At 40.9% G+C, this 23,296-nt stretch overlaps 1 pseudogene; it reads left to right on the top strand.

Annotated features, from left to right (window-relative positions):
* Positions 1–4,823: 4,823 nt before the first annotated feature.
* Positions 4,824–23,296, top strand: part of LOC147903538 (uncharacterized) — a 31,683-nt pseudogene continuing 13,210 nt past the window's right edge.

Below are 23,296 nucleotides of genomic sequence, written 5' to 3'. Positions count from 1 at the left end.
ACATGTGGAAAAGAGAGGGTCCCTACGGGCTCCATGTGAGCAGACTCTTGACTTTCTTAATATTTTAAGAGTCTTGAGCATCTTTTGATGGGACACATGGCAAGAGTAGCCAAAAAGGACATGGATGGTGACATACGTGCTTATGTGATTGATGGGGAAAGGAATCTACAGGCAGCAATTGTAAATGGGTGAAGGAGGGTAACAAAATCTCTATAAAAGGAGCCCTCCTCTCCCTTGTTCATCAGAATCTCTTCTACCATTAGGCCTTATGTTGCTGTAGTTCTAGTCTCCCCAAGCCTCTTCCATGAGCCTTCTCTTCCTCTTGTAGATATTCTCTTATGTAGACTCTTGAGTCCTTCTCTCTCTAGTTTATTCTCTCTCTATGAGTAGTCTTGGAGCTTCCGCTCCCTCGTGTATGTATGAAACCTCTTCTTCTCCCTTGTGTTTGTAGTGTTGAGGTGGATTCTCACTCTATTTGTAATGAAGGTCACTTTAGGTTCTCTCTCTCTTGAGTGTCTCTTCCCTTTTCTTTCTTTCAAAGCCTTAAAAGTTCTTTCTATTCGGCTGCTCACTGTGCACACATGGTCCATTTGTTTCCCGAGCCACTATGCAAACTTCTTCCCCTCTTCTAGGCAAAATATATGAGGGGTGGATCGTTGATGAAGGTGGAGTCTTGAGGGAGCATCCTGCTCAGGCGAAATTAGCCTGGGTGGAGGGTAGTTTTCATGATAGTTTGACCCCCTGTTAGTGTTTTGCTCATAAATTTCTGCTCCGGTAGTCCGATTGTAATGAAATTTATATCAGCGTGAAGCTCTCTTCAAGGAGCATGTTCTATATAATCAGATCTTGAATCAGATATAGCTGCAAAAAGTTATGAGTCTCTATGTTTGACAGTTTATTTTCATGACAGTTTTTACCCCCTTCTAGTAAACTGTCCATATCTCTTCAACCATCTTTCTGTTTTCAATGAAACTTATATCAGCGCGAAGCCTATCTCAGGGCGCATCTCTTTGTATACTTGAATCTTTGATATCATGTCTCTACTAAAAGTTATAGGTCTCTGTATCTAATGATAGTTTGTAGAGTGTTTTGAGCTAAGTATAAAGGTGTCTATGAAGGAGGTGCAATGTTTCCTCGGAATCTACCCATCCGACCTAATCAGCCCCTTCAAACTCCTCGATATATATCAGTTCATGTTATGTTGAGCCGCAAGATCTTCTTTCAACAATGTATCGCTCTTCTCTTTGGTGCAGACTGGCTCGCTGAGATTATGGCCTCTGCTGATCCTTTCCTTCTCCCTATGCTTGACCACAACATCACTTGGGATGTTACCATCTTCATTCTCATCTAAGGGAGGAAAGTATGGTGTGGTATCTTGGCATAAAAGCTTCTTTCTAATGTCTCATTCTCGATGATAAGTATCTTTGGCAGTCAGTTCGAATGCTGCAGGAAGTGAAGAGGTGCGTGAAGTTTATTACCCCCAACTTCATGTCACAATGGTCAATATTTTAACCATATAGTGATTAATCTCATGGATTGACACAATGGTTCAGGTCTGATTCCCTAGATGTCAATGTTGTCAAAAATGATGGTTAGAGAATGGCACTGGTGCCATAGTCCACCACACCATATGATTATAATATTGAGATTGACACATGTGCCATTAATCACAAGGATTGAGTAGAATGGCACCAGTGCCATTCTCCATTCTCTATGTATGAATGGCACTAGTGCCATTCTTCAAATATGCATATGATGTTGTGGAGAATGGCACCAGTTCCATTCTCCAAACTTCAACTCATATAGAATTCAAATTATTTCATGTATGTCAAATTATCACAGATGATGGTTAGAGAGTGGCACTGGTGCCATATGACTATATTCACAGTGGCACCTATGCCATTAATCACAAGGATTGAGGAGAATGTCACAAGTCCCATTCACCATTCTCTAGTCTCCATGTGATGAATGGTATTGCATTGAGGAGAATGGCACACATGGTTTGAGGAGAATGACACACATGGATTGAGGAGAATGACACCAGTGCCATTCTCGATTTTGCATGTGATGATTGGCATTGGATTGAGGAGAATGACACCAGTGCCATTCTCCATTCTCCATGAGATGAATGCCATTGGATTAAGGAAAATGACACACATGGATTGAGGAGAATGGCACCAGTGCCATTCTCCATTCTCTATGTATGAATGGCACTAGTGCCATTCTTCAAATATGCATATGATGTTGTGGAGAATGGCACCAGTGCCATTCTCCAAACTTCAACTCATATAGAATTCAAATTATTTCATGTATGTCAAATTGTCACAGATGATGGTTAGAGAGTGGCACTGGTGCCATATGATTATATTCATAGGGGCACCTATGCCATTAATCACAAGGATTGAGGAGAATGTCACAAGTCCCATTCACCATTCTCCAGTCTCCATGTGATGAATGGTATTGCATTGAGGAGAATGGCACACATGGTTTGAGGAGAATGACACACATGGATTGAGGAGAATGACACCAGTGCCATTCTCGATTCTGCATATGTGATGATTGGCATTGGATTGAGGAGAATGACACCAGTGCCATTCTCCATTCTCCATGAGATGAATGCCATTGGATTAAGGAAAATGACACACATGGATTGAGGAGAATGGCACTGGTGCCATTCTCCATTCTCTATGTATGAATGGCACTAGTGCCATTCTTCAAATATGCATATGATGGTGGAGAATGGCACCAGTGCCATTCTCCAAACTTCAACTCATATAGAATTCAAATTATTTCATGTATGTCAAACGTGGATTATTCTTCAAATATGCATATGATGTTGTGGAGAATGACACACATGGATTGAGGAGAATGACACCAGTGCCATTCTCGATTCTGCATGTGATGATTGGCATTGGATTGAGGAGAATGGCACCAGTGCCATTCTCCATTCTCCATGAGATGAATGCCATTGGATTAAGGAAAATGACACACATGGATTGAGGAGAATGGCACCAGTGCCATTCTCCATTCTCTATGTATGAATGGCACTAGTGACATTCTTCAAATATGCATATGATGTTGTGGAGAATGGCACCAGTGCCATTCTCCAAACTTCAACTCATATAGAATTCAAATTATTTCATGTATGTCAAATTATCACAGATGATGGTTAGAGAGTGGCACTGGTGCCATATGATTATATTCATAGTGGCATTTATGCCATTAATCACAAGGATTGAGGAGAATGTCACAAGTCCCATTCACCATTCTCCAGTCTCCATGTGATGAATGGTATTGCATTGAGGAGAATGGCACACATGGTTTGAGGAGAATGACACACATGGATTGAGGAGAATGACACTAGTGCCATTCTCGATTCTGCATGTGATGATTGGCTCAAAATATTCATATCATGTTCTCTCTCTCTCTCTCTCTCTCTCTCTCTCTCAATTGGTCAAAACCTTATCCATATAGTGATAACCTATGAAGAGTTTTATGGCCAAATCTTTTGGTTATGGTGAAAATCAATTGCATGAGGCTAGAGAATTAAGCCATGGTGGCAAACGGTCAAAAATATAATGCCATATGGTCCAAATATTATGGCTCTAAGGTCTAAAAAGGTTTTAAAATCTTAGGACATAATGTCTAAACATCAGGCTAGATGGTCAAAACTTTAGCCATATATTGATTAATCTCATGGATTACACACAATGGTTCAGGTCCCATTCCCTAGATGTCAATGTTATCACAGATGATGGTTAGAGAATGGCACCAGTGCCATTGTCCACCACAGCATATGAGTAAAATATTGATATCGGCACCTATGCCATCAATCACAAGGATTGAGGAGTGTGGCACCAGTGCCATTCTCCATTCTCTATGTATGAATGGCACTAGCGCCATTCTTCAAATATTCATATGATGTGGAGAATGGCACCAGTGCCATTATCTAAAGTTCAACTCATATAGAGTTCAAATTATTCCATGCATGTCAAATTGTCACAGATGATGGTTAGAGAATGGCACTGGTACCATTGTCCATCTCTCTCTCTCTCTCTCTCTTGGTCAAAACCTTATCCATATGGTGATAACCTATGAAGAGTTTTATGACCAAATCTTTTACATATGGTGGAAATCATTTGCATGAGGTCAAAGGATTGAGCCATGGTGGCAAATGGTCAAAACTATAATGGCATATGGTCGAATTGTTATGGCCCTAAGGTTTAAAAATGTCTAAAAATCTTAGGTCATAAGGTCTAAAAATCAAGCTAGATGGTCAATTGAGGAGAAATTCCCTATGTGATGAATGGCATTAGTGCCATTCTTCAAATATTCATATGATGTTGTGGAGAATGGCGCCAGTGCCATTCTCCAAACAATGCCATTCTCCAAACTTCAACTTGCCTTGTGAAAAAAATTTAAAATTAGGCGGGGAATTTGAATTTAGAATTTAAAACTTTCTCAAATTTAAAAATTTAAGTTCAAAAAATTATAATGTTAAAATGGAACATTTCAATTTTGAATTTTGCATTTGCAATACAATTTCAATTTGAAGTTGAGAGGTCTCTCTCTCTCTCTCTCTCTCTCTCTCTTTCTCTCATGCAACTCTCACGCCGCTCACGCTCTCTCTCACCTAGAGAGAGCGAGAGGGCGAGAGAGAGAGAGAGAGAGAGAGAGAGAGAGAGAGAGAGAGAGAGAGAGAGAGAGAGAGAGTAGTTGCAGAAAAGAGTAGCTTTTAGAGAGAAGGGAGTGTAGGAGGGAGAGGAGAGCATCATAGGAGAGGAGAGCATAGGAGGAGGAATTTGATGAAACCAAGTCGTAGGATGAGAGTCAAGAAAGCAAAATCCCAAGATGCCAAACCTACGTATCGATTCACCTCTTGCCAGATGGATCGTTATCGCCTTCCTTTGGTTTCTAAACTTCTTGTGGATTGCACGTACGAAACCAGCAGCTCTCAAATCTCATGAAGATTTGACATGACAAGCAGCACATATCGATTCCGGACTATGGATGCAGATTTCGAGAGGAGGATGACGATGATGAATTTTGGGAGCAGGCTGGAAAGAGGTGCGAGAGGCAATGGAGGCAGCCTGGGGATTATGGAGCCCGAGGGCAGAGATGTGATGCAACTTCAATGCTCTCAAAATTCAAGATGTTGAATTTTGAGAGCAGAATGACGATGCCGTGAGCTTGGATGATGAATTCGAGAGCCAATTTTAATTCATTGAAGGGAAGCGTGGATGACGAAATTGAGATGTTGCTAGAAGTTGCAAGGGGAGGCCCCGGGCTGCGTCATATTAGAAACAGAGGTCGTCATCGTATTAGAAAGAGAGGCCGTGCGGGTTTTGACCTTGGAGGGAGAGGATGAGGTAAGGTCTTTTGATTTTTTTAGGGTTCTTTTTTTTTATCATTGCTTTTTTTTTTTGCTTTCGTTTTGTTTTCATAAAACATTGCCTAAACTAACAGTGGGCCTACGCTTGGGATTTGAGCAATCATAGTGGCCACTAAAGGAAAATTCAAAATATTATTCTTCAAGCTATGTTCAAGAGTAATACTTGGACCCTCATCTTGAAAAATCTTTGACTTTGCCTCTTAAGAGGTGGATTACGGTAATCATCCAAATTGATTACCACTTCTTTACACTTTCTCATCTAGTCATCGAGAACATTTGGACACCTCCTAGAAACTACTCCTCTCTTGGTAATACTCTTCTAGTTGTCTTTCTAGGAATTTTTCCGGCTTGTTGTTGCTCGTCTAAATGTTGATCCTCCTAGGTATTGGATCTCTACCTCCACCAACTTAATGGAACGGACTACTCACAGCTCTCCAAGGCATAAACTATCCTTTTAATTGTGGAAAAGTACCTATGGATAGATGCCAAGTACAAAATATTCAAGCTTCCTTGCCTTAATTGCATGTAGCCCAGAACAAAATTTTGCTTATATGATGGCTACGTGCACCTTACTAGGCCACTGAACCCACTATACTCTTGTTCAACTTCACCCACTAGTGGTATTCACCATCTTGGCCTGATAAGATTCATGCACTCCGTGAGTAGCTAATTCAGCATTCAATGAGTTCCTCAATTGAGAATGCTTCTTACACACCCCTTGTACTTAAAATCCCCTCACGCACAAAGCATAGGTGCTAGTGAGTGGAGTGGATAGGAGGATCCTCTCTAATGGAATTCGTTCTCTTGTGGTTGGTACAACCTTGCTATCTATAAAACCTAAGTGGGAGAGCCTCTAATGGACTTCCTTCTCTTGTGCTTGGTACAACCTTGCTATCTCTAAAATCTAGCTGAAGTCAATCTTAGGGTATTCAAACTTAACAAAGTGTCAAGGTTTGACTCAACAAAGTATCAAGGTTTGATTGAACAAAGGATCAAGGTTTAACCATTGTAGCCATCCATTGACTTCCCCCTTGTGACCAAGGGGTTTGTATTGATGGAAGTTTTCAACTATAGTGAGACACTTGCTCCCATAGCTCAAATGAAGGCAATACCAATGATAATTGCAATGGTATCTTATTCAAAGTGGAGATATCAAGGACATTTATATGAGAGAAGCCACCTAGATTTTGAATGTAGGGTGACCAAATGGGGAAAGTGTGCATAGTCTCAGAAACATTGTATGACTTGAAATAGGCCCCTTGAGCATCATACCAATGGATCTATGACTCCTTTGGAAGAATCATCTTGATATAGAGTGCATAAGATGTAAACATCTATCAAGAATCATCTTGATATAGAGTGCATAAGATGTAAACATGAATCTTCATTCAAAGGGGCCCAAGAAATAAATGATGATTTTATACATTGATGATTTGATCATAAAACAACCCACTAAAGGGATATTAGGTTCTTGACCATGATTACATTAGCTCACCATGTCAATGATATTGATATCCATGTCACGGTAAAACCTAACCGTTCCAAAATTCTTGATCAAAACCCTCATCCTCATTCTCACAATGTATATCTCATAGAAATTAGAGTATCCAAACTATGCAAGTAATTAATGAAATATCACATGCAATGTAAAAATCTGATTATGTAGAAGATTAAAGAGAAACTTACATTAAAGGAGGGGTGGCCCTCTCTCTCTCTCTCTCTGTGTGTGTATATATATATATATATATATATATGAAATTCTTACCAACAAATAATACCTACACACAAACAAATGCAAGGTCATGATGATGGTGGAAATAATTCATGCTTTAGAAAAAAGTTCTATCAAAATACCAAAATTTTTAGGGACTCATTCATAGATTCTGGAGATTGGCACTAGTGCCATTCTCCAAAAACCCACGAGGGGATTGGCATCACTGCCATTTCTCTATGTGGGTTTGGGGAGAATGGCACAGGTGCCAATTTCCATAAACCCACATGGAGATCAGCACTAGTGCAATTGTACATAGGAAAGCTAGACTCATATGGAGAATGGCACCGGCACCATTCTCCACAATCCTACATGGAGAATGGCAATGGTACCATTCTCCCCCACTTCAGGGACATCTTTGTTGATCTTATGAAATTTTGCACAATCCCACATGTCTCCCCCACTTCAGGGACATCTTTGTTGATCTTATGAAATTCTACACAATCCCACATGGAGAATGGTACTGGTGCCATTCTCCATAGGAAAGCCGGACTCACATGGAGAATGGCACCAGTGCCATTCTCCACAATCCCACATGGAGAATGGCACTGGTTCCAATCCCCATAGGAAAGCAAAACTCACATGGAGAATGGCACTAGTGCCATTCCCCACAATCCCACATGGAGAATGGCACTCGTTCCATTCTCCATAGGAAAGCCAGACTCACATGTAGAATGGCACTGGTGCCATTCTCCGCAATCCCACATGGAGAATGGGACTGGTGCTAGACTCACTTGGAGAATGGCACCATTGCCATTCTCCACAATCCCACATGGAGAATGGCAGCGGTGCCATTCTCCCCTGCCACAATGACATCTTTGTTAGTCTTATGAAATTCTTTGGTTGTAGTTTGTTCATAATTAACATCCTATAATTGTAATGAGAGGGGTTGGCTATCAGATGCGGTGACAAGGTCATGATGATGGTGGAAATCATTCACGCTTTAAAAAAGGTTTTATCAAATTACCAAAATTTTAGGGACTCATTCATGGATCTTGGAGATTGGCACCAATGCCATTCTCTAGAACCTACTAGGGGAATGGCATCAGTGCCATTTCTCTATGTGGGTTTGGGGAGAATGGCATTGGTGTCATTCTCCATAAACCCACATGGAGATCCGCACTAGTGCCAATGTACATAGGAAAGCCATACTCATATGGAGAATGGCACCAGTTCCATTCTCCACAATACCACATGGAGAATGGCAATGGTGCCATTGTCCCAAACTGCAAGGATGTCTTTGTTGGTCTTATGAAATTCTGCACAATCCCACATGGAGAATGGCACTAGTGCCATTCTCCATAGGAAAGATAGACTCACATGGAAAATGGCACCAATGCCATCCTCCACAATCCCACATGGAGAATGGCAGTGGTGCCATTCTTCCCCACTACAAGGACATCTTTGTTGGTCTTATGAAATTCTTTCGCTGTGGCTTGTTCATAATTAATTTCTTTTAATCGCAATGAGAGGGGCAGATGCGGGGACAAGGTCATGATGATGGTGGAAAGAAGTCATGCTTTAGAGAATAATTTTAGGGAAATAATTAATAGTTTCACAAAAAAATTGTATAGACTCATTCATGGATTCTGGAGATTGGCACCAATGCCATTCTTCAATAACCCACTAGGGGGTTAGCATTGTTGGTAAACTGAAAGGAAAGCAAAGAGTGGACACAAACTCAGAATACTTGCATTATAGAATGAAGAAGAGTGAGGTCCTTAAGTAGGCACCTCATACATGCTCACTGACATCACTGATGACTTCAGAGCTCCACAATCATCTCCTCAATCTGCTCCTAGATTCTCTCAATCATCCTATGTGGCTTTCCACCAGCTAATTGTGCTTATGGGCACCTAACTGGGCCTCTCGCACTCACACATAGAAACCAAGGTGTGCCTGAGGCATGCACCTTGAGATATCCCAACATACCCCCCCTCAAGGGAATGCCTCAGGCTATGTCAAGGATACATCTAGTCTCATAGTTTCTCATGCCATCTCATGGTGGTCAAGGATAAATCTATGGCTAGGTTCTCATGCTAGCAAGGGTTCCCATGGAACAAAAGGGATAGTAAAAGACCTTCCAATGGTTATCTCCCCTGCATGTACATGCACACAATGTCTATAGGAGGTACTGTGATGCTAAAAATTGATATTTTTAACTTTGCATTGATATTGTTTTTCTCTATGTTTGATAAGGGTTTGAGTATCAAGTGATAGCCTAGCGGCTCTCACTTATTTCTATTTTCTATGATATTGTATGGGATTGAGAGGATGAGTGGAATGGCTCATTGTAAATACCATAGGTATGAATTATAAATACCTTGGTATGGGGTGAGAGTTATTTGTGTATGGGATATTATGACTTTTTAGAAGATAGAAAGAGTGAGTCATATAAAGAGGTGGGCTCATGTCCATGTGTTCCAATAATATAAGAGAGGCCACATGCCAAGCATGTGGAAGGCATGTGGAGGAGTGTGAAGTCAAGAGGAATCCTTCTAGAACTCCTATGTGGAATAAGGAGGATGTGGACATGTGGAAAAGAGAGGGTCCCTATGGGCTCCATGTGGGGAGACTCTTGACTTTCTCAATATTTTAAGAGTCTTGAGCATCTTTTGATGGGACACATGGCAAGAGTAGCCAAAAAAGGACATGGATGGTGACATACGTGCTTATGTGGTTGATGGGGAAAAGAATCTACAGGCAGCAATTGTAAATGGGTGAAGGAGGGTGATAAAATCTCTATAAAAGGAGCCCTCCTCTCCCTTGTTCATCAATCTCTTCTACCATTAGGCCTTATGTTGCTGTAGTTCTAGTCTCCCCAAGCTTCTTCCACGAGCCTTCTCTCCCTCTTGTAGATATTCTCTTATGTAGACTCTTGAGTCCTTTTCTCTCTAGTTTATTCTCTCTCTATGAGTAGTCTTGGAGCTTCCGCTTCCTCTTGTATGTATGAAACCTCTTCTTCTCCCTTGTGTTTGTAGTGTTGAAGTGGATTCCCACTCTATTTGTAATGAAGGTCACTTCAGGTTCTCTCTCTCTTGAGTGTCTCTTCCCTTTTTCTTTCTTTCAAAGCCTTAAAAGTTCTTTCTATTCGGCTGCTCACTGTGCACACATGGTCCATTTGTCTCCCGGGCCACTATGCAAACTTCTTTCCCTCTTCTAGGCAAAATCTATGAGGGGTGGATCGTTGATGAAGGTGGAGTCTTGAGGGAGCATCCTGCTCAGGTGAAATTAGCCTGGGTGGAGGGTAGTTTTCATGACAGTTTGACCCCCTGTTAGTGTTTTGCTCATAACTTTCTGCTCGGTAGTCTGATTGTAATGAAATTTATATCAGCATGAATCTCTCTTCAAGGCGCATGTTACTATGTAATCAGATCTTGAATCAAATACTGTTGCAAAAAGTTATGAGTCTCTGTGTTTGACAGTCTGTTTTCATGATAGTTTTACCCCCCTTCAAGTAAACTGTCCATATCTCTTGAACTGTCTATCTGTTTTCAATGAAACTTATATCAGCGCGAAGCCCATCTCAAGTGCATCTCTTTGTGTGTTTGAATCTCTGATATCATATCTCTACTAAAAGTTATAGGCCTCTGTGTCTAATGATAGTTTGTAGAGTGTTTTGAGCTAAGTGTAAAGGTGTCTATGAAGGAGGTGCAATGTTTCCTCGGAATCTACCCATCTGACCTAATCAGCCCCTTCAAACTCCTTGATATATATCAGTTCATATCATGCTGAGCCGCAAGATCTTCTTTCAACAACGTATCGCTCTTCTCTTTGGTGCAGACCGGCGCGCTGAGATTATGGCCTCTGCTGATCCTTTCCTTCTCCCTATGCTTGATTACAACATCACTTGGGATGTTACCATCTTCATTCTCATCTGAGGGAGGAAAGTATCGTGTGGTATCTTGGCATAAAAGCTTCTTTCTAATGTTCCATTCTCAATGATAAATATCTTTGGCAATCAGTTCGAAAGCAACAGGAAGTGAAGAGGTGCGTGAAGTTTATTACCCCCAACTTCATGTCACATCTTTTGGTGGAGACGCGGGGTACGTTTGGTATTGGATTCATCCCACCTTACTAAACGGTCTCGGGTGTACTTGATTGCATGTTATGCCTAGAAGAGGCATGTGTTTATATGAGATAAAGAAGATGCCTGGAAGAACTCCGTTAGAAGAGATTGCAACCCATTTAAGAGAACTTGAAGATTGTGAAGGTGCTGCTCAAGCTATTCGCATAGTCACCATGATCATATCCTTTATGTTTGCATGTTGAATATGTTGGTGAATCGACAATGCCGGCAGTAGGCACAATGATGAATTGGGGATTGATCCATGCACTGGCAGCTTGGTGTGAAGAAGAGTTGAGTCTTTGGGTAGTTTTTGACTATAACAGTGGAGTGGTGATTCTTAATGCTTTCGACTTCTTTTGCTATGCAAATGATGAAGATTACAATATCTTGAAGCTTTTATGTGCACTTCCTATTGTGAGAAGGGTGATTCTAGAATGCATGTATACACAATGTTTTCATGGTGTTGGTTGGTCACTTATTTTTGAAGATTTTGTTGAGGATCACATTGTGGAGGGTTTTCAACAAGTGGTTATGCATAATAAGTTGGTCTTGGTATACTAAGGCTCTGTGGGATCTTGTTCGGATCTTGTTTGGGATATTATTTGGATCTTGGTGTTTCCTTTTTGTGTTTCATCATGGTGAAGATTCCAGTGTTTCGAGGGACCCAAGGGGAAGACCCAGAGTCTTATCTTTGGGATTTTGTTCGAGGATGCCGGCTTTCTGGATGGTCCATGAAGGATCGGGCGGAGATTTGGCCTGATTTTCTTGAAGGTGTAGCCTTGAGTTGGCATGAGACCTTGCCGGACTCTACCAAGGAGGACTGGGACCAAGTGGTGGCAGCAATGAAGCAGAGATTTGGGGCAGTGGAGTCGCCAAATGCTTTGATGTTGCAGTTGGACCGGTTCTATCAAGGAGAGGGTGAGTTGGTCTCTGCGTTGGCAATCCGATATGAAACTTTATGGACAAAGTATGAAAGGGCAGCTTTGCGAGCTGTGGCATCTGCATCATCGGCCCCTCAAAGTCTCTCAGGGATGGAGCACTTAAAGATGAGCAAATTTGTTATGGCTTTGGAGCCTCGTCTTCGCTCAAAGGTAATGAGTAAAGATCCAACAACATATGTGGAGGCACTTCGCATTGCGACCAAGAAAGAAGCTTCTCTAAAGATCGAATCCTCTTTTGTGTCTTCAACAGCTTCAACTTCTAAGGTGGAGGTAATGAGCACTCCTCAGGTACCAAAGTCCTCTGAGTTAGATCATAATATCTCCCAATTGATGGCAGAGTTTGCTGATTTGAAATTGCATTTGGTTAATGCACGACAACCTAGAGCACCAAAGAGTGAAGATAGGCCTCGAGATAGGAGTGGGGTCACTTGTTGCTATGAATGTAATGAAAAAGGTCACTATCGCCTTGAATGTCCTAGATTGAGAAAGAAAGAAGAAAAACAAGTATCCTTGTTAGAAGCTTCTTCAGGGGATGAGGAAAGAGAGGTAATGATGGCTAAACGGGGGCGTGGTAAACCAAAAAAAGAAGAAGAAAGCAAGGAAGAAGTAGATGAGGAACATCAGGAAGAGGAACACCGTAGTAAGAAAAAGAAGGCATCTAGAAGGAGAATTAGCCAGTTAGACTTTCCTTTAGGACAAGGAATTGGAAGCTATGACTTGTTATCCGACCTTAAAGAAAAGGAAGCTCATATCACCTTTGGTCAATTACTTGCTTTGTCTCCAAAACTACGGAAGGAATTGGGAAACTAGCAAGCACAAGGGTGTCAAAGAAGAAAAAGAAGAAAAGTGCCAATCCTGTTGTTCAAAAGGTAGATATAGATGTTGGTGATGATGTACCTATGGTTGATGTGATCATTGATGGTCAAGTGATTTCTAATGTGTACATTGATGGACGTGCATCGATTAATGTCATGAGTGAGAAGACCATGATTGATGCTAATTTAAAATACTCTAGTACTACCATGTGCATCCCATGAACTTGTTGACAAGAAAAGGAGTTTCTTTCTAATGGGGTATGGAGCAACAAGAGTCTTTCCAGCAACTTAAGGAGGCCATGAGTAAGGGCCCAATATTGAAGCCCCGTGATTGGTCTCAAGACTTTTATGTAAATCCAAGTGTATCTTTGCATTCAGTTGGTGCTGTATTGCTACAAAAAGGAGAGGCAGTAGAATGCAACCTATCTATTATGCCAGCCGACAGCTTACAAATGTGGAAACAAGGTATGAAGAAATGGAGCAGCAAGCTCCCTCTTTGGTGTTTTCCGTCAGAAAGTTTCGCTCCTATTTATTACCTCGACCATTTTTCTTCCTTACCTCTCAGTCTGTATTAGCATATCTAGTTCGCGAGCCTAATCCTGGGGGGAGATTTGCAAAATGGTTGTCAGAGCTTCAAGAGTTCTCTTTCTCTTTTGTCACTGAAAATACCACTAGGTCCACTATGGCAGATTTGCTCACAGGGCGGGAGGATCTAGGAGAAGAAAAGAAATGTAAGGAGAACATTAAAGATGAAAGGGATACACCACCAACAACTTTTGTTTTGTATTTTGATGGGGCTTTTAGTCCTTCATGCCAACAAGGACCCGGGGGGATAGTCTTGATGAATCCTGAAGGTCAAGAGGTATGGGCAAGAGGACAAGAGCTTCCAGGTATCACAACTAACAATGCAGCTGAGTATAATGCTTTTATTCTTGGTTTGGAGGGTTGTCTTCAAAGTCAAGTTAAAGAATTGGAAGTAAGAGGAGATTCTCAGCTTATTATAAAGCAAATGCAAGGGCATTACCAGACAAGAAGTCCTCATTTGAAGGAGCTTAATCAAAAGGCTATGGCACTATGTAGTCATTTTGAGTTTTGCAAGTTTGTTCATATAAACAGAAAAGAAAATCAAAGGGCAGATGAGTTAGCTACTCAAGCCATTGGAGTACAAGACCGGGGGGTGGTTTCTTTGGTAGACACTGGATGGCCAGAACTACAAGATGTTCAGCAATATGTGGAAGAAGGCATGTTTCCTCAAGGGTTAACTCCACAACAGAAGCAGAGATTGGTAAGGAAGGCTTGTCCCTATACTATTGTTGATGACATTCTTTATAAATTGGGAAAAGATAAGGTGCTCCGTCGGGTGGTCCATCCCATGGAGACTAGGAGAATCCTAGAAATGTGTCATGAATGCTCTGGTCATTTTGCTTCAGCAAGCACAGCTAGGAGAATTCTTAATGCAGGGTACTTTTGGCCACGCCTCCATAAGGATGTATATGAATGGTGTCGAAGTTGTAAAGTATGCCAAAAGTTTGAAAGGCGACAGTTGATTCCTGGGCCCTTGAAGCTATTCCAGCATATGGACCATTTGAGAGGTGGGGGTTGGACTTTGTGGGACCACTCCCTCGCTCATCTCAAGGCAAGCATTATTTATTGGTGGCCACAGATTATGTGACTCGATGGGCAGAGGCCAAGGCCAGAGTCAATAGTAAGGCAAGCACAGTTGCAAAATTTCTCTTTGATCAAATTTGTTCACGCTTTGGTTGTCCTTTGGAAATTCTCACTGATGGAGGAACCTCTTTTAGAAATGAACTAATTGAAGATGTGGTGCATAAGGTAAAGATAAATCATAGCATGTCCACGCCATACTATCCTCAATGTAATGGCTTGGTTGAGAAAACAAATGGATTGTTGTGCAATTCAATGGGAAAGCTTATTGACACCAAGAAAAGGCATTGGGATAGGCACTTGGCAGAAGTTTTATGGGCTTACAGAACCACACATAAGCTAGCTATTGGGTTTACTCCATTCCAACTAGTGTATGGAATAGAAGCCATTTTACCCATTCAATTGGAGATACATAGTCTTCGCACAGCTGTTGCAAGAATAGAAGGACAGGAGGATGCCTATGCTCAACGCTTGGTACAGCTAGAAGCCTTGGATGAATGTAGATTACAGGCCTTACAAAACTTGGAATCTTCTCAAAGAAGGCGCAAGGCCCGTTTTGACACCAAATTACGCAAGAAGAAAGATATTGCAGAAGGAGATTTGGTAATGAGATTTGATAGCCATCTGGACAAGTGGCTAGACAAAAAGTTTATCGGCCGATGGGAGGGACCATATCGAGTCAAAAAGAAGTTCACGAATGGAACCTTTCAGCTTGAGGATGTTGATGGCATGGTGATACTCGGACGCACCAATGAGTATCGCCTTAAATTCTTCTATGCTCGACCACCATGAGGGCCAGTAGACCCTCTCTGTACTAGAGAAGATCTGCTGGGGGGGGAAGATGTGACGCTAAAAATTGATATTTTTAACTTTGCATTGATATTGTTTTTCTCTATGTTTGACAAGGGTTTGAGTATCAAGTGATAGCCTAGCGGCTCTCGCTTATTTCTATTTTCTATGATATTGTATGGGATTGAGAGGATGAGTGGAATGGCTCATTGTAAATACCATAGGTATGAATTATAAATACCTTGGTATGGGGTGAGAGTTATTTGTGTATGGGATATTATGAGTTTTTAGAAGATAGAAAGAGTGAGTCATATAAAGAGGTGGGCTCATGTTTATGTGTTCCAATAATATAAGAGAGGCCACATGCCAAGCATGTGGAAGGCATGTGGAGGAGTGTGAAGTCAAGAGGAATCCTTCTAGAACTCCTATGTGGAATAAGGAGGATGTGGACATGTGGAAAAGAGAGGGTCCCTATGGGCTCCATGTGGGGAGACTCTTGACTTTCTCAATATTTTAAGAGTCTTGAGCATCTTTTGATGGGACACATGGCAAGAGTAGCCAAAAAAGGACATGGATAGTGACATATGTGCTTATGTGGTTGATGGGGAAAAGAATCTACAGGCGGCAATTGTAAATAGGTGAAGGAGGGTGATAAAATCTCTATAAAAGGAGCCCTCCTCTCCCTTGTTCATCAATCTCTTCTACCATTAGGCCTTATGTTGTTGTAGTTCTAGTCTCCTCAAGCTTCTTCCATGAGCCTTCTCTCCCTCTTGTAGATATTCTCTTATGTAGACTCTTGAGTCCTTCTCTCTCTAGTTTATTCTCTCTCTATGAGTAGTCTTGGAGCTTCCGCTCCCTCTTGTATGTATGAAACATCTTCTTCTCCCTTGTGTTTGTAGTGTTGAAGTGGATTCCCACTCTATTTGTAATGAAGGTCACTTCAGGTTCTCTCTCTCTTGAGTGTCTCTTCCCTTTTTCTTTCTTTCAAAGCCTTAAAAGTTCTTTCTATTCGGCTGCTCACTGTGCACACATGGTCCATTTGTTTCCCGAGCCACTATGCAAACTTCTTCCCCTCTTCTAGGCGAAATCTATGAGGGGTGGATCGTTGATGAAGGTGGAGTCTTGAGGGAGCATCCTGCTCAGGCGAAATTAGCCTGGGTGGAGGCTTGGGTGGAGGGTAGTTTTCATGACAGTTTGACCCCCTGTTAGTGTTTTGCTCATAACTTTCTGCTCGGTAGTCCAATTGTAATGAAATTTATATCAGCACGAAGCTCTCTTCAAGGCGCATGTTTGTGTATAATGAAATCTTGAATCAAATACTGTTGCAAAAAGTTATGAGTCTCTGTGTTTGATAGTCTGTTTTCATGATAGTTTTACCCCCCTTCTAGTAGACTGTCCATATCTCTTCAACTATCTATTTGTTTTCAATGAAACTTATATCAGCGTGAAGCCCATCTCAAGGCGCATCTCTTTGTGTGTTTGAATCTCTGATATCATATCTCTACTGAAAGTTATAGGCCTTTGTGTCTAATGACAGTTTGTAGAGTGTTTTGAGCTAAGTGTAAAGGTGTCTATGAAGGAGGTGCAATGTTTCCTCGGAATCTACCCATCCGACCTAATCAGCCCCTTCAAACTCCTCGATATATATCAGTTCATATCATGTTGAGCTGCAAGATCTTCTTTCAACAATATATCGCTCTTCTCTTTGGCGCAGACCGCCCAGCTCGCTGAGATTATGGCCTCTGCTGATCCTTTCCTTCTCCCTATGCTTGATTACAACATCACTTGGGATGTTACCATCTTCATTCTTATCTGAGGGAGGAAAGTATGGTGTGGTATCTTGGCATAAAAGCTTCTTTCTAATGTTCCATTCTCAATGATAAATATCTTTGGCAATCAGTTCGAAAGCAGCAGGAAGTGAAGAGGTGCGTGAAGTTTATTACCCCCAACTTCATGTCACAGTACCATGGAGCAAAAACACATACACATGGCCTACATCATATGGTGACCAGAGGTGTTTACAAAACACACAAAACACAATAGTTTATTTCATTCATTTTGGAGGACTATCTAGGCTGAGTACCTTGACATAAAAAGAGAGATCTGGAGCATACATATGATTTAAAATGCATAATCTTCAAAGGATGCCTCATCTTGTGGAGGCTCATGAACTGAAAGTAGATTTGCATTTTCTGTCTTTGCTTTGGCTCTGCAAAATTTCTCATGATGGTTGTTCTTGCCACAGTGTTTGCATGGATTAATTTTGAAGTAGTCTTTTGAAATGTGATTTGTCTTTCCACAGTGATTGCAAGGGGTAAACTTGCCCTTCTAGAGTTTTACAGCATAAACAGTGTCATTGCCTTTCCTAAGCTCCATATGCCTTTCTTCTTCTTGGAGAGCAGAGATAATACCTTCAAGATTAGGATTAGGAAGATTTTTCAAAGTGGTAACTATATGATCATAATCTTCAGGCATACTCTTAAGTAACACTGCCATAGCATCATCTGGAGTAATAGGAGAGTTGATAGAAGCTAATTGAGTCATAAGACTCCGCATGTAGTTGACATGAGCTGCCAAAGTAGTGCCACTAACCATCTTCAATTCAAAGAAAGAGATTTTGAGTGATAATTTAGAGATGTGAGAGCTAGCACCAAAAATCATGTCAAGCTTCTGCCAAGCTTCTGAAGGAGACTCTACATCAGAGATGTGGTGAATATAATCATCTCCTAAAGCAAGAGCATTGAAAAGAAAGAACAAATTACAAGAAGTGGGTCTTCTATGCAAGATGCTAGCTCTCTCAACCTAGTTAAGTGTCCCATCAAGCATATTACCTTACTTGATGGAAGCCCATTGCAACAATATGTGCCCATGGACCACGTTGCTAGCATGGATGAGGTGGTCAATGATCGAATGTTGAAAAGGGGTGATCCATCTTCAAAGAAAAGAAGGTACACTTTCATTAATAGGGTGCCTAAACAAAGAGACCCGAAGTCTGTCACGGATGCCATAACTTCCATTGCAAGGGCTACATACACATGTACGAATTTGTTGCTGTCAAATACAAGAGAAAACCCACCCTCTTCAGAGGGAAGTGTTGTTGTTGAGCTACCATACCAAATGTTTCCAGAGAACTTGCTACTCCAACTAGATAATTGTGGGTCTGAGAACAAAAATTGTTTGCATACCTTTCTCTTCTTGTAGTAAGGGGCATTTTCAAGACAGTTCAATTGGTCTTCTTGATGGCAAGACACACCCATGAGGACATTGATGCAATGTTCAGTAGGCTCTATGAGAGCTTCCAAGTGGGGACAAACATTCACTTTCCCTCATTTGATAGATACATTCAAAAAATGTACATCATCTTCACCAGCACCATTTCTTCTTACATGGGTTCCTAACTTCAAGGATTATGTGGATTGCTACCTATGTGATGGGAAAGAAATGCTAGTTGGTCATGCAAAGCGATTACAATTTCGATTTTACATGCAAGGTGACAGACCTATGATGTAGTACAAGGTGCATCCAAAATCACCAAATCGGATGCCCACCATTGAAGGGGGAATCGAGATGTGGAAGAAAGATAGTGAGGGTCGACCATTGTTGCCAACAAGTTGTCTAGATATACTGCCAATGGTTGCATTTGTGAGAGATCACTTGCAATTAATATCAAGCATAAAGGATTACAGTAAGTTTTGGGAGAGATTTGCAAGTGGAAATAATGCATCGTATGAGTCCTACATTAGGCCAGTGATAGACTACTGGAAAACCATGATTGTTGAGCTCGAACATGAAAACATCTCAGAGATAGGAGTGTACAGAGACTTTTGGCCAAGAACACAATCGCCTCATGAGGAGGATGATATAGATGCTTGCATTAATGAGTTCCAAGGCTATGAGGAATGGAATGATCACTATTGCAGGCCGCTACAAGGTAAACCAAGGGAAAAATTTAGACCAATGGTGGATGTTAAGCAAGGCGACTTCGTCTTGGTGAGGCCATCAGACCCTATATACCCCATATGACTTGGGGTTGCCGTATCAAGTGCCAAGATGTCCTAACTTTAAGAAATTATTAATTCAGTATTGGACACCATCAATTAAGAGAAAGGGGCTCAGTGATGCAGATGCCTATGTTGACTACTAGAACAAGTATTGGGCATAGAATAGGTTGGATCCATAGGTATGGGAGTGTATTGATGCATTGGTCTAGTCATGGACATTAAAAGCCATAAATAAACCCAAGAAGATTAAGATTCCATGGAGTGTATATATCAAAGCATAGGAGAGTTTGCTTGGTATCAGAGCATAAAAAATGGTGATGATTTTCTCCCTCTTGATCTCCCAAACTTCCGTTGTAATATGTGTTCTCATGTGATGTTTCTCAATTGTTGTTATCTTATCAAGGGATATTTGCATATTATTAATATGACAATTTTTAGAAGTTGTCTTTCACCACCAACAACTTTGTTTGTAGTGGTTCACTTTGCACAGTGTTTGTTAACACCACCAACTGGTGTTTATTAACATCTCAAATAAAATATACATGTTGTCCGCAAACAGTGTTTATTAACACCACCAAATACATGATTTTCAAACTCTACCACAAATGCATGCTTTGTTTTGGTTATTATACCCAATGAAACTTTTCACAACCAATGAAGTTTTTCATAACCATTGAAATTTCCAAATATCAGCATATTCAATATTGGAAAAAATCCCACAATCAATGAAAATTTTCCCAAATTTAATGAAACCTTTCCCAAATTTAATGAAATCCACCCAATTTCAAAATTCCCAAAATGCAACTTTTGTCCCACTTTATCTAATACAGTGTTTTATATATTATAAGCTTTCTCCTTGCTTTTCCTATTTAATAAGCTTTCTCTTTACCATCTGCATCCATGTTGAGCATATTCTGCAGTTAGAGCAAACTTATCCATGAAGAGGGATGATATTCTATAATTGGGGAGTGTATCCTTCAAGGGAGGGAGACAGACACCATGGGGCCTTAACAAGTTAGAGGCAAAAGATGGGAGTGAAAGGGATAGGAGACCACATGAGCAAAAGACTATTATATATATATCTATATATATATATATATATATATCCCGACTGAAAAGATAACTCATATTAACAACAAAAAATATTTACAATAGTAAAAAAAAGGTAAAAAGTTTGCTGCTTTTAAGGGGACAAAGGCTATTACATCCATAGTTTCCCTAGAGTATTGAAAACCTTGTTTTCCTTCCAAAAAACTATATTGTTTTCTTAGCTTGCTTAATGATCCTTTGGCCTAAGGTTCTTCCATAATGTGGTCTCTAAAAAACAACATCGTTCCTATACCTCCAAAGATACAAAATCATTGTTCCCCTTACAATTATCCACACCTCCCATATGGAATCATTGAGATTGCCCCAGTCCCCCAAAAGAGCAATCTTCCATCTGACCTTTATTTGTATCTCCACTATTTCTCTCCAAATTTCTCTAGCAAAGAAACAATCCCAGAGCACATGAAAGTGCATTTCCTTGCATTTCTCCCCTAGACTTGACTGAATGTCTTGAGCCCCTTGTCATAAAGTTTTCTTACCAGTCATGGATGAGAGCTTATGAATGGTGGACCACTGTTGAGAGGCCAGTCAGTCAACCACAATGATCTTCCAAGGGAGGCATCATTGCTTAAGGCTCTAAGCCTACCCCAGTAGCAACCATGTATCTTTATTTTCCATATTTTCATCAGCCTTGACATTTACTTAGACTACTTTATTTTGATAGCCTCTTCTGAAAAGAGGACGTCTTACCATGGGAAATTAACACCCCTAGGAGCATTCAAGCAGATCAAGGATCATGACACTTTAGCCCATGACTGTGAGAAGTCCATCTATAGCAGCCAATTAGTGCATAGCCTCTCATTTTTATCTTTCATGGGGCTTAGCCCCAAACCACCATCTCTTTTAGAAGCTGAAAGCATGCCCAAATTGATCACGTGCCATCTGTTCTCCCATAAAAAGTTAGTAATTGCCTTATCAATTTTCCTGAGATTCGTTTTTGTGACTGGCATAACTAAAAGTATATAAACCGATAGCTCTAGATTCAAGCACATGCTTTGCTATTGTGACCCTTCCCGCCAGTGCTATCATTTCTCTTGACCACTTTGCCAGTTTTCCTTTGATTTTCAAATAAGCCCAATCGGATTTCTGCTTGTTGAAAGAAACCCCAACTCCCAGTGGGCATCCTAAATATCTTATTATTTGTCCCTTTGGGATCCAATTGAGCTGAAAATTCTGTGTCCACTGAGGTGGATCACCCCACCCAAGCCACAATGCGGTTGTCTTCTCTTGGTTGATCCTTGAATCTAACAAGGCAGCAAATTCCTTAAGTAACTCCATAAATCTATTGACATTGTCTTCTGTCCCAGCTAAGAAATTGGTGTTATCATCAGCAAAGAACTACGAGCAAAAATCAGGGTTATCTGGTAGCCTCAACCCTCTAATGCTCCCACTACTTAGGTGCTAATCAATCTAAACCAGGACAGGCTAAGTTACTAAAGCAAAAAGAACGGTGCCAATGGGCATCCCTGCCTTATTGACCTTCGTAATGAAAATTTCTGGAAATGATAGCCATTAAGAGATATTGTGGCCTAGGCATTGGAGAATAGCATCTTAACCAACTTGCAGAAACCACTTCCAAAGCCAAGTGCCTGCATGGTGTGAATGACAAACTCCCAAGTCACCCGTCATAAGCTTTCTCTAGATCAAGGTTTAACATTACAACCCTTTCATTATGAGTCAATGCATAATCCACAGCAATTAAGGCATTCAGCACAACCTCATGGATGTTTCTGCTTGCTACAAATCTGAACTATTTAGGATGAACCAATCTTGCGAGTATGAACTTAATCCTGTTAGCCAATGCTTTGGCAATAACCTTATTGGATGTGTTTAGCATAGAAAGTGGCCTCCATTGATTTTGTTTAAGTCTGTTACATCCTTTTGGGATCAATTTGATTACTCCTGTGTTGATCATGCTAGGGAGCTCGCCCTTACTACAACACCAGTTGATTAAACGCACAATCTGATACTTGCATGTGTCCCAATAGTTTTGAAAGAAATCCACAGGCATCCCATCTGATCCTGGCATTTTTTCTCTAGCCATCTGCATCATTGTGTACTTTATTTCAGATTTTGAAAAGGGCCTCTGTAGCATCATTGCTTCATGCCTAAATACCTTCCTTGGTAGGTTTGCCAGAAAATGCGCCATTCTTGACTCATAATCTACAGGCACCTTTGGTTTCTTGCCAACAATATTCGAAAGATGATAAGGTTGCATTGAGGCTAAAGGATGTACAAGGATTCAAAATCGATGGAGCCTATGTTTGAGAGTGTCCCACATCAAGCAAGAGCCCCCATTTTTGTTCCCTCATTAATTGGCATCCCACATGCACAAGACGTAAGAGCTTAACAAAATATGAAGAGGGGAGAGGAGAAGAGTGGAGATGAGGAGAGACGGCACAGCTAGAGAGCACACCACAAATGACTAACTGTACAGTAAATTTAGTTGAAAAAATAGAATATATACAAACCCATTTAGGGTTAGGGTTAGGGGATCTAACCCTTTCCTTTATAGCACTCTATAAGGTTAGTGCTATGCACATATCATGTGATGGTGCTATGCACACATGATCACATGATGTTGAGCATGAACTCTCAACACCTTCCCTCTAGATCAACATCATGAAGTAGGCCTTCCCTCAAGATGATGATTCTAGGGAATCGAAGAAGGAGTGACCATTACATTCCATCACACCCCTTTAATGGGAATGTCCTTCCTCTGCATGAAACCAAGAGCTAGTCGGTG

The sequence above is a fragment of the Dipteris shenzhenensis genome, chromosome 3 (assembly GCF_047967505.1).
Source record: "Dipteris shenzhenensis isolate YYH24624 ecotype China chromosome 3, Dip_SZ_1.0, whole genome shotgun sequence".
NCBI classification, from domain to species: Eukaryota; Viridiplantae; Streptophyta; class Polypodiopsida; order Gleicheniales; family Dipteridaceae; genus Dipteris; species Dipteris shenzhenensis.
This window is presented reverse-complemented; position numbering and strand designations above follow the sequence as displayed.